This window comes from Filicampus tigris, chromosome 21 (assembly GCF_054856515.1).
Source record: "Filicampus tigris isolate MCC_2025a chromosome 21, RoL_Ftig_1.0, whole genome shotgun sequence".
Lineage (NCBI taxonomy): Eukaryota > Metazoa > Chordata > Actinopteri > Syngnathiformes > Syngnathidae > Filicampus > Filicampus tigris.
The window spans coordinates 1924710-1936961 of record NC_141237.1 but is presented as its reverse complement, the minus strand read 5'-3'; positions in this window follow the sequence as shown (position 1 = coordinate 1936961).

Sequence of the window (12252 nt, the reverse complement as noted above, 5' to 3'; positions counted from 1 at the left end):
TAAGTAGATATAGCCAACAAACAAAAATATCCATATTTCTGGCAATAATTGAAGATGATGATGTACTGGGAATACAAAATATCGTAAAATATGTTTCTCTCTGAAATGAGCCACAGTGTAGAGATAAAAAATGAATCAAAATGTAGAAAGCCAGTGATGAACTGACCCTTAAATCATGTTTATGGCAAATGTTCTCAATGTTTTTTTTAAACTTTGAGGTCTGACATTTCTTGGCATGGAAGAAAGAGCTTGGCAACTTAACTTTGGCCATCTGTCAAGGATGCTCGATTCAAATTGGGGCTCATTTGAGCGAAGTCTGTAATAGATGTTTGTCAAAGTGCGAGCCATGGAATTTGCCCCAAAATGGCTGACTTAATGTTAATTTTTGTGGCAACTGGTGAAATCGGTGTTGGAGTTTTTTTTTCTTTTTCTAAATGGTCACTACAGAATAAGTTTACCAGGATACCCGCGCTTGCCAAAATTGGTGAGCTGTCACATATGTCGAGGACCCAAAAGAGGCAAATCTTTGGTCTGAAAAATCCAAGGTGTCCTTTTACATTCTACAAACGAACTCAATTAACATACTGTTTGTTGTTCAGTTCTGATAAAACTGCTCCCGTGACAACCATCAATCTATTGTCTTTTGCCGGTCATTGTTTACCAACCTGTGGCACAACACTGTGCGCATTGGTCGTTATTTCGGGGATGATTTCTAAGAATTCCCTCAGTGTATTCTCACAATGGTAGCAACAACAATAATGTGATGCCCAGAGAGTGCCAACTAACTCTCTGAGGAAAAAATGAATTCATTTCCAGCAAAGCTCGCTGGGAGTCCAAACATCCAATCTCTACCTGGCAGGTTACCGGAGCGCTGTCCGGATAACAAGCTGCTTTTGTTTTTTTTTCGTGGGGGGAAGCAGCTTGACTCGTAATTGGGAAGACAGAGCAAAAACACACAAGCGAGAGAAAATATTTGCACAAATGAATAAACTCAGCACCTTGGGAGGAATGTGAACAACCTTCTGGCAAAATATCAGTTTTGTTTTATTTTTTGAAATAATAATCGATCAAGAAAAAAAAAAATACATATATATTTACGATGCACTTCACCTTAGTTTGCATTTACACTCTTGAGGTCATTGACGGGAAAACACCTCGGTGTTCCCGCTCGGGAGCTTCCAGATGCTCAAATGTAAGATGAGAAGACTGAAAATGTACTGGAGCAAATCACCGAAAGCTTCTGGAAGACTCCTCAGATGCAGATGATGCCAAGTGAGGGAGAGACGCATCCTCTTTGGTGAGCAAGGCAAGTGCACTGGAACTAGAGCTGCATGCCATCCCATGATAATAGTGAAGCAGCATTTGGCCCATCGCCCAAGGTAATTCTTGCATGCTCTGTCCCAAGTAACTAAACAATTTGTGAGTGAATTCCACAGAAGCATACCTATAACAAATTATCTCACGCAATGCCCAATGCTCTGCCTACCTCTCGACTTACGCCCATGCATTCAAGCCTAGAATTAATTCTAATTCTAATTCTAATTCCAGAACATTCGTTCATTTGAAATCATTCGGATCACCAAGTGGAGAGACGTTTGTTTTTTGATTTCAGAAACAACCCCCAGCACGCTTCTGTGTCGCAAGCGTTGCCTCTAGTGGACGCGTAATTGACGACCAAGATTCCATGCAGTGTTTCCATCAACTTTTTGTTGCAAGCGAATACTGCATGACCAGCTCTTGATGGCATCGGGGGGGGGGGGGAAGAATGAGGCAGCGACTTTTAGGAAAGAAGATGCTGCGAATCAGCAGAGTAAATCTGGTGCGGGAATGAGTCTCCCTCAGCTCATCAACGTCCAAGGCAAAAGTCGAAGTCGAGACACCACCAGCAAGCACTTGGAGAGTACATCCAATATCCTGGACATGTTTTGCCGTTCCGTGGAGATGAGATGGAAAAAGATAGCTGGACTGATGAGATGGCCTGTCAGGTGTTTGGGGCAATCAGTTGACGTCATCCCTGCTACATGGCAACGCTAGCGGAATCCCACCACTTCGGAAGCAATCCCAAAACCGGAGGATTTATCACATTTCATAGAGCAGTTACAGCAGGCCACAATTGTCCCCCCGGATCTTGAGGTTTGTTTTAAACTCGGTGTGAGGAATAATGCTGAAAATTCCTGGCGGAAGATTGCCACATTGTATGTGCACAACAAAAGGAATACTTCTGAAACTTCCTGCTGAGCAGCTGAGCTCTCCAAGAGCATGAAAGGTGATGGAATTCATGTTTAATTTCTTTTTTTGTTTTTTGTACGTTTGCACCTGACTCTCAAAGGCAGAGGCCCGAAGCAGCTGGAAGAAGGTGGAGGAAGAGGAAGACGAAGAGGAGGAAGATTGCCGTTGTGTTCCGGTGACAATGTCGCCATTGTTGTTGTTCCCGTGCATTTTCCGGGGATAGGAAGGGGGGAGGTCCTTTTTGTTCATTTGAAACAATCTGTGCGCAATTACCGCCGCCATAAGAACGCAATTATCCCCGATGATATTCTTTGTCAGGCGCGTAACCCGCATGCACATGGCCTCCACATGACCGCCTCGCCAGCGACGCCTCTATGCGGTCCACCGCGACCTCTGCCGGGGCCGCTGCGGCGCTTTCATCACGCCCCAGCGTCGGACGGCAAGCGCTACTTAACGGCATCTGCAGCGCGCCACGGGAATTCCAATGGGCGTCTGCTGCGGGGAGCCTTCGTCACTGAGGTTAGCCACCACGCTTCCTCGCCTTGCCTGGAAGTAGTGAAGTAGTCAATTCGAGGTTGATTTGTCAGGGCAAAATATAGACCACCTTCCTTCCTTTGCTGGAGTTCTGCAGGGTGTTGTCAGTGGAGCACAAATAATAATCATAATAATAATAATAAAACACCTCTGATTGGACTTGTGGCTCCTAAAAGCTATCCATTTTCTCGAGCACTTATCCATATTAGGGTCATTGTTGGGGCTCACCGTGGACTGGTCGTGGGATACGTTCCGCCAACAATAGAGAGACCAAAAAAAAAATTTTCTGATATAGTTTTACACCTCCCACATGCATGAAACCCATTGAAGCTTACAGTACAGTATTCAAACACACTTGGAGTTTTAAAAGAAAGCGTATTCCTTGACTCTCTCACTGTCAAGAAATGGGAGACTAAGAGTGAGAGACATTCGCGATCTAAGAGTGTGGCTTACATAAGGCAATTTGCTGCCTTGCAATGATACGCAGATGCGGTGTAAGTACCTGGCTCAAACCAAAATATGTGCAACATTTTTTTTAACTTATACCACTCACTACTAACACACCATTATCATTAGCATTCATCATCTGGCTGCATTTAGACGTAGCTCATCATTTATGTTGTTAGGTAGGAGATACCTGTTTTGTGGGTTTTTTTTGGGTTTTTTCCAGCTACAAAATATTTGACGTGGCCACTGTCCTCTGTTTGAATCAGAACGCAAGTCAAGAGAGGGTTTTATATATATGAAAGTTTGAAGAAGATCAACGCTTCTCCCTAATCTTCTCGTCAACAAACCTCTCATCTCCTACACTCTTCAAGGGCTCTTGTTGAGTTTGTCATTAGCGTCCTCCAGCGACGTCTCGGCGTGAAGAAGGGCTGTCAGCCTCCTCCTCATCCTCCTCATCTTCCTCCTTTTGTCTCCATCACACTTGAGTTGCTCACTGTTGAAGCTTCTGGAGCACAACAAGCCTCCACTTTCTTTCCCGCCCCAGGAGCGGGTTCGTGAACTTTGTGATGTCACGCCGATGTTTAATAAGCTTCATCACTGGCTGCTGTTGTTGTCACGGAAGAGGAATATGCTGTCTCAGTATTTGGCAGGCAAGCCTTCTGTCTTTATACGTACTCAAGTAGGCAAAAAATGTCAGAAAGTGGTTAATGGGAAAGTAGGCAATGGTATTTTTACATTGTGGAGGTGCAATCAAATTATCTGCAAGGTTTTTTTTTAGGGTACTTTGAGTTTGAAATTATTTTCGAGGGTTTAGTTTTTTAACTAATAACAGGGTATAGGCAGTAAAAAAAAAAAAAAAGAGAAGTGGGGGGTGTCTACAATTCACACGTTTCTGCTGTTCTGGTCATGGTCCCTAACCCCCTAATAAATATGGTCACTGTATTTGTATTTAAAAACGAGTATATACAGTATATTTCACTGAGTCAAACATCATCAAACGGCTAATAGGAATGTAGTCATTGGTATTTGTGTTTTGTTACAGTTTGGGGTTTTCGCGGCTGCGTTGTGCAGGAAAAGTGGAGGACCCAAGCGCAGGGAGGCAAGGCGGGAGTGTAAAAGTTCTCAAAAAAGGCAAAACAAAAAGTACTACAGCATGATGAAAAATACTGAAGTAAATTACAAAAGATATCCTACAAAACACCTAACAGTGAGGAATACAGAGAAAACGTGATGGCAAAGGCTACGTGACGTGACGGCAAGAATAATCTGACAGACTGCAAGAAACTAAAGAACTATACACACACAAACTGACCAGACAACGAGGCACACCTGGACAAGGCGCAAGTGGCTGGAGGGAGCTGATTGGCAGACACAAGAAACTGGGCTGACGAGAACAACTGAAGATGAAAACAAGTAGATGGCTAATAGGAAAGTAGTCGTCAGAATTTTCCAAAGTTGCCTTGAGTCAGTGTGACAACATCAAAAAATCTTCCTGTAGTCTGAATCTTTCAAAAGGAAATAAAAACAAAAGCCGCGGGGATGCAAAGCGGGACAGGTAAACGTTGTACTTAAGTGAATCGCTGCACATTTTCTTGTCACTTTTCCTTGTTAGCGTGTCGCCTGGTGTCCGCAATGTCCTGAGCGAGCGCACTTAGCGTGACGCCAGGTTGACACACATGCGGACTCATCATCTGGTTTCCAAGAGGACGATGTCATCACCAGGGTGAAGGATCTGCCCAGCCGAGTCCAAACCGCCGAGCTTATCTCCAATTAATCTTCCCCAGAATGTTCTTGGCTTTGAAGGTGCACCCCACCCAAAATGGCAAAGGCATGCTCGGATCAAAGGTCAAACTCTCGTCCAGTTAGGTCATTACAGGGAGGTTCCTGCAGTTCTGTTCTAGGTCAGCGCAAGAACTGTATGTATTTTTTTTTTATTCACTTCAATTTCACTCATTTCAATTCTAAAAATGTGCTCGTCATTTTAAAGACCAAACCAAAATAACTGTGGAAATTAATGACTTATTTCAGAGCAAGAAGACTGTTGATATTGGATCCGGCAAATCGGCATATTTTGTAGTGATTTTGTTCATTACTTTATGAAATAAGTAAAAGACAACTGCCGGGTCCTCCATTAGGCACGTATCAGCAAATCGGTGCGCTAACGATTTAGCGGCCATTTGTAAGAATTAACCAGCTGATTGGATGACAATTGAGTGTAAATTCCTTCTTTAGCTCCCCAATGACGTGATTCACTCCTTCACAAGAAGTTACTGGGAGGGGAGTTTCTTCACAATGGCTGAGGTGAAAGCAAGGTCGAGTGAGCATAACACGCACACGGGACTTCCTCATGAAGCCTCTCATTCCAAAAATATTTCACATTTTGGTTTCTTTGCTTTACTTTCATAACAACTACCAAAACAACCCTACATGATTACCCAACATACCGATAGCTGCACAACACACACGCACGCACACCCACGCAACAAGGTAATGTGTAATTAACAGTGAAGCATGCCACCAGTGATGATGTTTCCTATTAAGCTTCATCGGTTGCCTTGGCAACCACAGCATGATTTAGTAAGGTGCGGAATTATTGCTTTCATTTGCGCTTTTGTCACGTTTACATGCACAAGGAAACTTTTTCTGACAACATGTTTTTCACAGGATCAACTTGAGGGTGTTGAAAATAGAGACACAAAGCGTATTTTTGAGACATAAAGTTCACGTCCCACAGTGTGATGAAGTCCTGTTTCCGAAGTTGCATACCCGACCGAGCAGCTTATAGTTGTGGAAGCGAATTAGAACGTGGGGGGGGGAAACAACCACTCTTTTCATTGGTGGAGGCAGCACTTCATACACTGCTCATAACAGAATTGGACATTTTCACCCCGAAATTAGGCTTATAATTAGTGTGTTGATATATGCATATGGCGCATGCAGTGGACACATGGCAAAACAAAGTCTTTGGAGCAATCAACTATGTGCCGTTTAGCATCATATCAGTATGGTGCCTCCCCAAAAAGCCCACCAAAATATGTATGTTTTTCAAAATAAGAAAGGAACTCATAAGTTGGGGCACTCTTACGTCAAAGTACTCGAAATCTTTTTGAGTGTGACTCGGTGTTCGGCAGCAAGCACGATCAACTCTGCTAATGAGTGCGTAGCGGCGTAGCGGGCTCTTCCGCGGCGCTTCTTCTCCTTTCCTTTTGGCGCGGCCGCTTCCCATCTCATCCCGCGGCGTTCATGTAAATGTCAGCGGAGAAGGCGTGTCAGCGAGATAAAAGGCTCCGTCGCAGATGGGGCATCGAGGCGCATTTAATGATGCGGGGGTTGCGCGGCGAAGAGGAAGTGCCAGCTATTGATGGACGCCGCACGCCGACTCCGCTCCCGTCGGATGGCGCTGCCCTTTTCAACCGCCGAGCTCCCGTTTATCTGCTCCGATTTGATGTGGAAGATTCTTGATGCTGATTTCTAAAAGCTCTTTCAACTGGATGACTTTGGAGTACAAGTTGTGTGCGGTGAAAAGACACCACAGATAAAACATGAGCTTAACAATGGGGAATGGAGGGAAATCACGGATCGAAAACTAGATAAACGCAGACTTCATCCAAGGCCCAACAATCTCATTTATCCATCCGATTTATTTTTATATTCTTTGTCTTCTGCAAAGAACAAGTAATATTGCTTTAGTTAAAAATAGATACGATTTAGACCTCTGTTGTTTTGGATTTGTTTGCCCCAATCGGTTATTTCACATCTAGAGAAATGATTAACTGTCAATTTCTAATAAGCCCCAGGCAAAAGCGTTACTATTGTTATTGTTGTTTTTTTATGATGCTGCCATTATTTATCTGGTTGGAAGCGTGCCTCTCCAGCACTTTCTTTTCACTTATCCTGATTGGTGTCCATGTAACTATGAGACTTTTCCAATTATTCAGTTATTGTTTTTGAGTAAAGTTGGAGTAAGCGCCCCCTCTCTTCCTGTTCAGTCACGCCAGGTTGTTGAGGAGAAAGAATGACAGACTACATAGACATATTACATATCGCATTTACAGCTCACCACAATGATTCGAGCTGGGTTTGGAGAAACAGTCAAAGGCATTTGTACATAAATTACGAATCAGTTGTGCTTTGCTTATTATGAGGCCCAGTCTGGGTCACAAATACCAGGGCCGAATTTTTGTCCCAGTCCAGCCCTGTTTGAGGCTAAACAATGTCGTCCTCGCCCTCCTTCGTGCTCGCCGCCTTCACCTGTGGACTAATTATCCAACTGTGAAGTCAGATAATTACTGGAACGGCAGACCGCGCTTTCTGTTTGCCTTTCATTAGAGGCGCTTGCTTTGTTGCCGTCAAATTTCAATACGCCTGTTAGATTGGGAAGACATTTGCAGATATTCTATGGACTGCATACATTACTCTGACTTGTATTGTAGTTTGATTTTCCCCATGCCTCTACACAGTATAGTATTTGTTTGCTTTGATTGTCTTTGCGCTCTTTTATCAGCCTACACGTCGTCTTGATCCATATGACGCTAAACAAGCCCGCAAGGCATTGAACTGTTTACATGATAACAGGTTTACAAAGACTCAACACTTAGCGTATGCACCACATTTGTTGAACAGTACTAAATGACTTTCAGGTTATAACAATGTGTTTTTATACACTATTTGTATTGTAATTTAGTGTTTAAAAACTCATGAAAAGATGGATATTAGTAGGTAAGGTGTCACGTCAGATTTGTTGTTTGTGACAAATGAGAGCCTAAATAACATGTACTTTTATTTGTAGGCAGCAGCCTCTTTGCGATGTGTTACATGACAACTCTCTTAACTGTGTTTTATTGCCCCATGAATATTTCATGTTAAGTCAGATAAATGTGCCTCAAAAAGAGCTTGATTTTCCTCCCAGGCAATATATTCAATGACAAATCATGCACTTAACATTCTTATCTTTCTTTCAACACGGCCTTCTTTTATTCGTTGGCAATGGTGAAAAGTCGTTTTTTTCACCACACACACCCAAATGTATGTGTGTGTGTTCGTATGAACAGGTGGCGGTGAGTCGCTGACGCTTTAACACTGATTGTGCAACATCTGAATATATCAATGTGTGATGCATTTATCACCCGTGTGTGATAATATTAACATCTTATATGTGCTATATAGTCATGCATGTATTGAAGAGGATTTATTGAATGTTTTGTGTGTTGTTTTGGGGCTATTTTGCTGAAGGGGCAAGTGATACAGAGCCCCACCAGATCCAACAGATGGCACTTTGTGAGAAAACCACATCATTTGGTAGTTCTATTATAATATTTAAGAGTACGGATTTTAGCCCAGGAAAAGTTTTTTTTTTTTAATTGGCCTTTGGAAATGTGAATGTGATTATGCCACATAAATTCTGCCTAGCAACAAGTAGCTACTAATGAGTGACAAATATTCTGTTGGTGCTGGCAGAACATGTTATATTAATTTGCGTTGTTGTGTGATGAATCATCTCAAAGATTTATTGTCTGCAGATTCAAGATAGTAGAAAAAAAAAGCAAAGTCCGTCAGACAGTAATTATTATTGTGCCACATTAATTCTGCCTAGCAACAAGCAAACCCAAATGAGTGACAGATATTTCTTCCTTTTTCCTGTTGTACCATGAATCATGACAATTATTTCTTGTCTATAGATTGATCTTGGAATTTGGGAAGACAACCACAAATGTGTTTCATCCATTTTGTTGATTGAGGAGCAATGTTTTACATTCATGAATTTTTACAATAAATTATCAAAAATGTGTTGCCCGTAGATTGTCATTGAAAAACAAATTCATTAAGGTAAAAAAAAAAAAAAAAAACACATCAGACTCAGTCATATTGACTTTGCCACAAAATTCTGCCTAGCAACAAGCAACTGCAGATGTGACACCCATCCTATTTTTTCATTAGTTAAGTTGTATTATCGGTGGCACGGTTAGCACGTCCGCCTCACAGTTCAGAGGTTGTGGGTTCGATCCCGGCCCCGGCCTCCCTGTGTGGAGTTTGCATGTTCTCCCCGTGCCTGCGTGGGTTTCCTCCCACATTCCAAAAACATGCATGGTAAGTTGATTGGACTCTCTAAATTGCCCCTAGGTGTGTTTGTGAGTGCGGATGTTTGTCTCTGTGTGCCCTGCGATTGGCTGGCAACCAATTCAGGGTGTCCCCCACCTACTGCCCGAAGACAGCTGGGATAGGCTCCAGCACGCCCCGCGACCCTTGTGAGGATAAGCGGTATCGATAAAGGATGGATGGAAGTTGTATTATGAATCACGTTGACTGCCAGCAAATTGCTGTTAGCAGACAACTTTGACTGAAAAATAAAGCACCAATCGAAATAAGAGAGAATGCAGCTTTGTCTCGCTTGGTGTCCTGCTTCTTGGTGAAGAAGTGCCTCTAGCCAATGTAACTTCCAAAGAGCATGGGTATATTTCACACTGAGGACCTGATTCAGCTCCACACTGCCGTAATGTTTGCACGTGTGCGTGTTTGGTTGCTTTGCACTGATTAAAAGTCCACTTTACACTGCAAAGTCACCTCCAGGGCAAAAGACCAGACAAAGCTGCCAAGCAGACTGCTACTGGTGAAACCACTCAGTGTGTTTGCGTGTGTGTGTCTGTGTGTCACATCTAATTGACATATTTAAGCTGTGCGTGTCAGTGATTATATTTGAGAAGACAAGCCCCCAGCGTGCCCCCTTGTGTGTTGTTGTTTTTTTTAAAGCGTCCTCACATTGACAGGGTTCCTTGCGGGGCGGCCCTCTAATGGAGCATCACACTTAAAAGATGGCGGCGTCTGGTGAGAGCGTTCCCCAGGTCGGCCTGAAGTTAATTACCTGCGATTGAACAGTTACTTTCAGCCCCTCCGTAGAGAGAAGCCACGCATATCCAGGTCAGTGCCGGAGGAAAACAAATAACTTGTTTGGACTTTTTCCTCATTTAAACCCACGTGCGTGTGCGTGTGCGTGTGTGTGTTTGATTCATGTGTATGGACAGAGAACGTCCCGCTGTGAAGTCACTGGAAAGACACATTATCTTCTATGCACTTTGCTCATGAAACATGCATCATATAAAGAATTTCATTTCAAAATCATTGGCAGGTTTCATTATTTTTACGGTAGTAATAGCTCACTTTGAATCATGTTTGTTGCTGCCTTATATAATTCAAATCTAGCACACAACTTTTGCTGGTGTCAAGTGTTTTAACATGCAATAAAATATCAGAGGTGGACATTTTACGAAATGTTGCTGGTCCGTCAATTGTCCTCCGTCATCGGCCTGGGTACCTTTGTCCCAAAGGTTCCTGGAACCCTGCAAAGCACTTGCAGGGTCTTCTTTTGGGGTCCTGATATATTAGAGCCAGACACACAAAGGTCCTTGAATAGTTCTCAGGGTGAAGTTCCTGCTGTCAAAATGCACCATTAGTTTGAGCTCCATCTCATTTTCTTCCAGTGGTTGTGCCGCATCAACATTATGATTTATTTTGTCTCCGTTTGCGCTTATGATAGCACGCTGTCAAAAAGAGCAAAGCGGCCATCAAATGTAATCATTCTTTAAGTGAGCAGCATAAAAGCGTAGCTGAGTCATCAGAAGTTATGCGGTTGCCATGGAGACGCGTTCACATCCTTTTCAGTGTGTACACTGTAAAGCATCTTCAAGTCACACGTTTAGCAAATGAGGGCAAGCGGAAATAATTTGTGGTGCGTAAGGATGGAGGATTAAAAAAAAACTCAAATTAAGACAGACGGAGAAATGGCTACGAGCCAGGGAGCGTTTATGGGGCCGGAGGAGCGATGAAGGGGGGATGATGGGAGGATAAAGGGGGGGCGGGGGGGGGTCGTTGATATTTATCCCCGAGCATCCGGCGAGTGTGCAGCGAAGCTTGCCTTCCGCAGTGTCACAGCGCTCCGTGGCTTTTAATAGGAACACGGCTTAAGAGGCCCTTACATCTCTCGTTTCACTTCGACTTGTCACTCACTAATCCCTCTGTGAAGTGTAATGCTGCCGGATTAGCACCGCAACCCCAGATTCTCAAATTATCATTACAACCCCCACCCAAAAAAAAAGACACACTAAACGTTGCTGCTAATAGGAAGAGAATTATGCAAAACAGCAAAAGAAGACCAAGCCCCCAACCTCTGGCTGAATTCATCATGTTACTTTATCGAGTACAAGTTGTAGCCGTGCAGATTAGCATGTCGCTAAATTGATGTCCACCGGATGAGAACAAACCAGCACGTGAATGTACAACATCACAGAGGGATTTACTCACAGCGTCCATGCAGCGTCCATCTGCAGCGCTAATCCCACCGCCAAACACGACAATGCCCAGCCAAGTTCGACTCTTCGTAGGCACAGCGAGCGTCACCGCAACATCCACAAACACTCGCCGCCATCCGTGGAGGAGTCACAAAAGTGGAAGCAGGGGTTTATGACAGGGCTCATTCGGGTTTTAAGACAAGATTAGGGTATCAAACAAGGCGGAAGTTTTCGAGTTAGAGTTTCAAGTCAGGTATTGGCTTTCAAGTTAGTTTCAAGCCTAGGTTCGATTTTTGAAATCAGGGTTCGCATTTCAAATCGGCTTTGAATTATAGGTCTTCAAGCCAAGGTTAAAGTTTCAAGTTTTAGGGTTTGTAAATTAGGTTTCTGGCCAGGGTTAGGGTTTCAAGTCTAGTTTACGATTTCAAATTAGAGTTTTCAATTCAGGTTAAGTTTTCAAGATAGCATTTTAAATCGGGGTTGCTGTAGGCATTTACATTAGCTAAGGTTCGAAATAGTGTTTCAAATTGCGGTTTTAAACCAAGGATATGTTTTCAAATGAGGGTTTCAAAACATGGCTAATATTTTAAGTCTTGGCGTTTCAAACCAAGGTTAGGAAGAATTTAAAATAGGGTTAGGGGCTGTGGGGTTATTACACATTTTATTTCAAATTGTGTCGGGGTATCAAATTTGCCAAGGTCATAGTTGTACCTATAGTTATATTCAGAATAGGGTTTTAAACGATAGTTAGGGTTTCAAT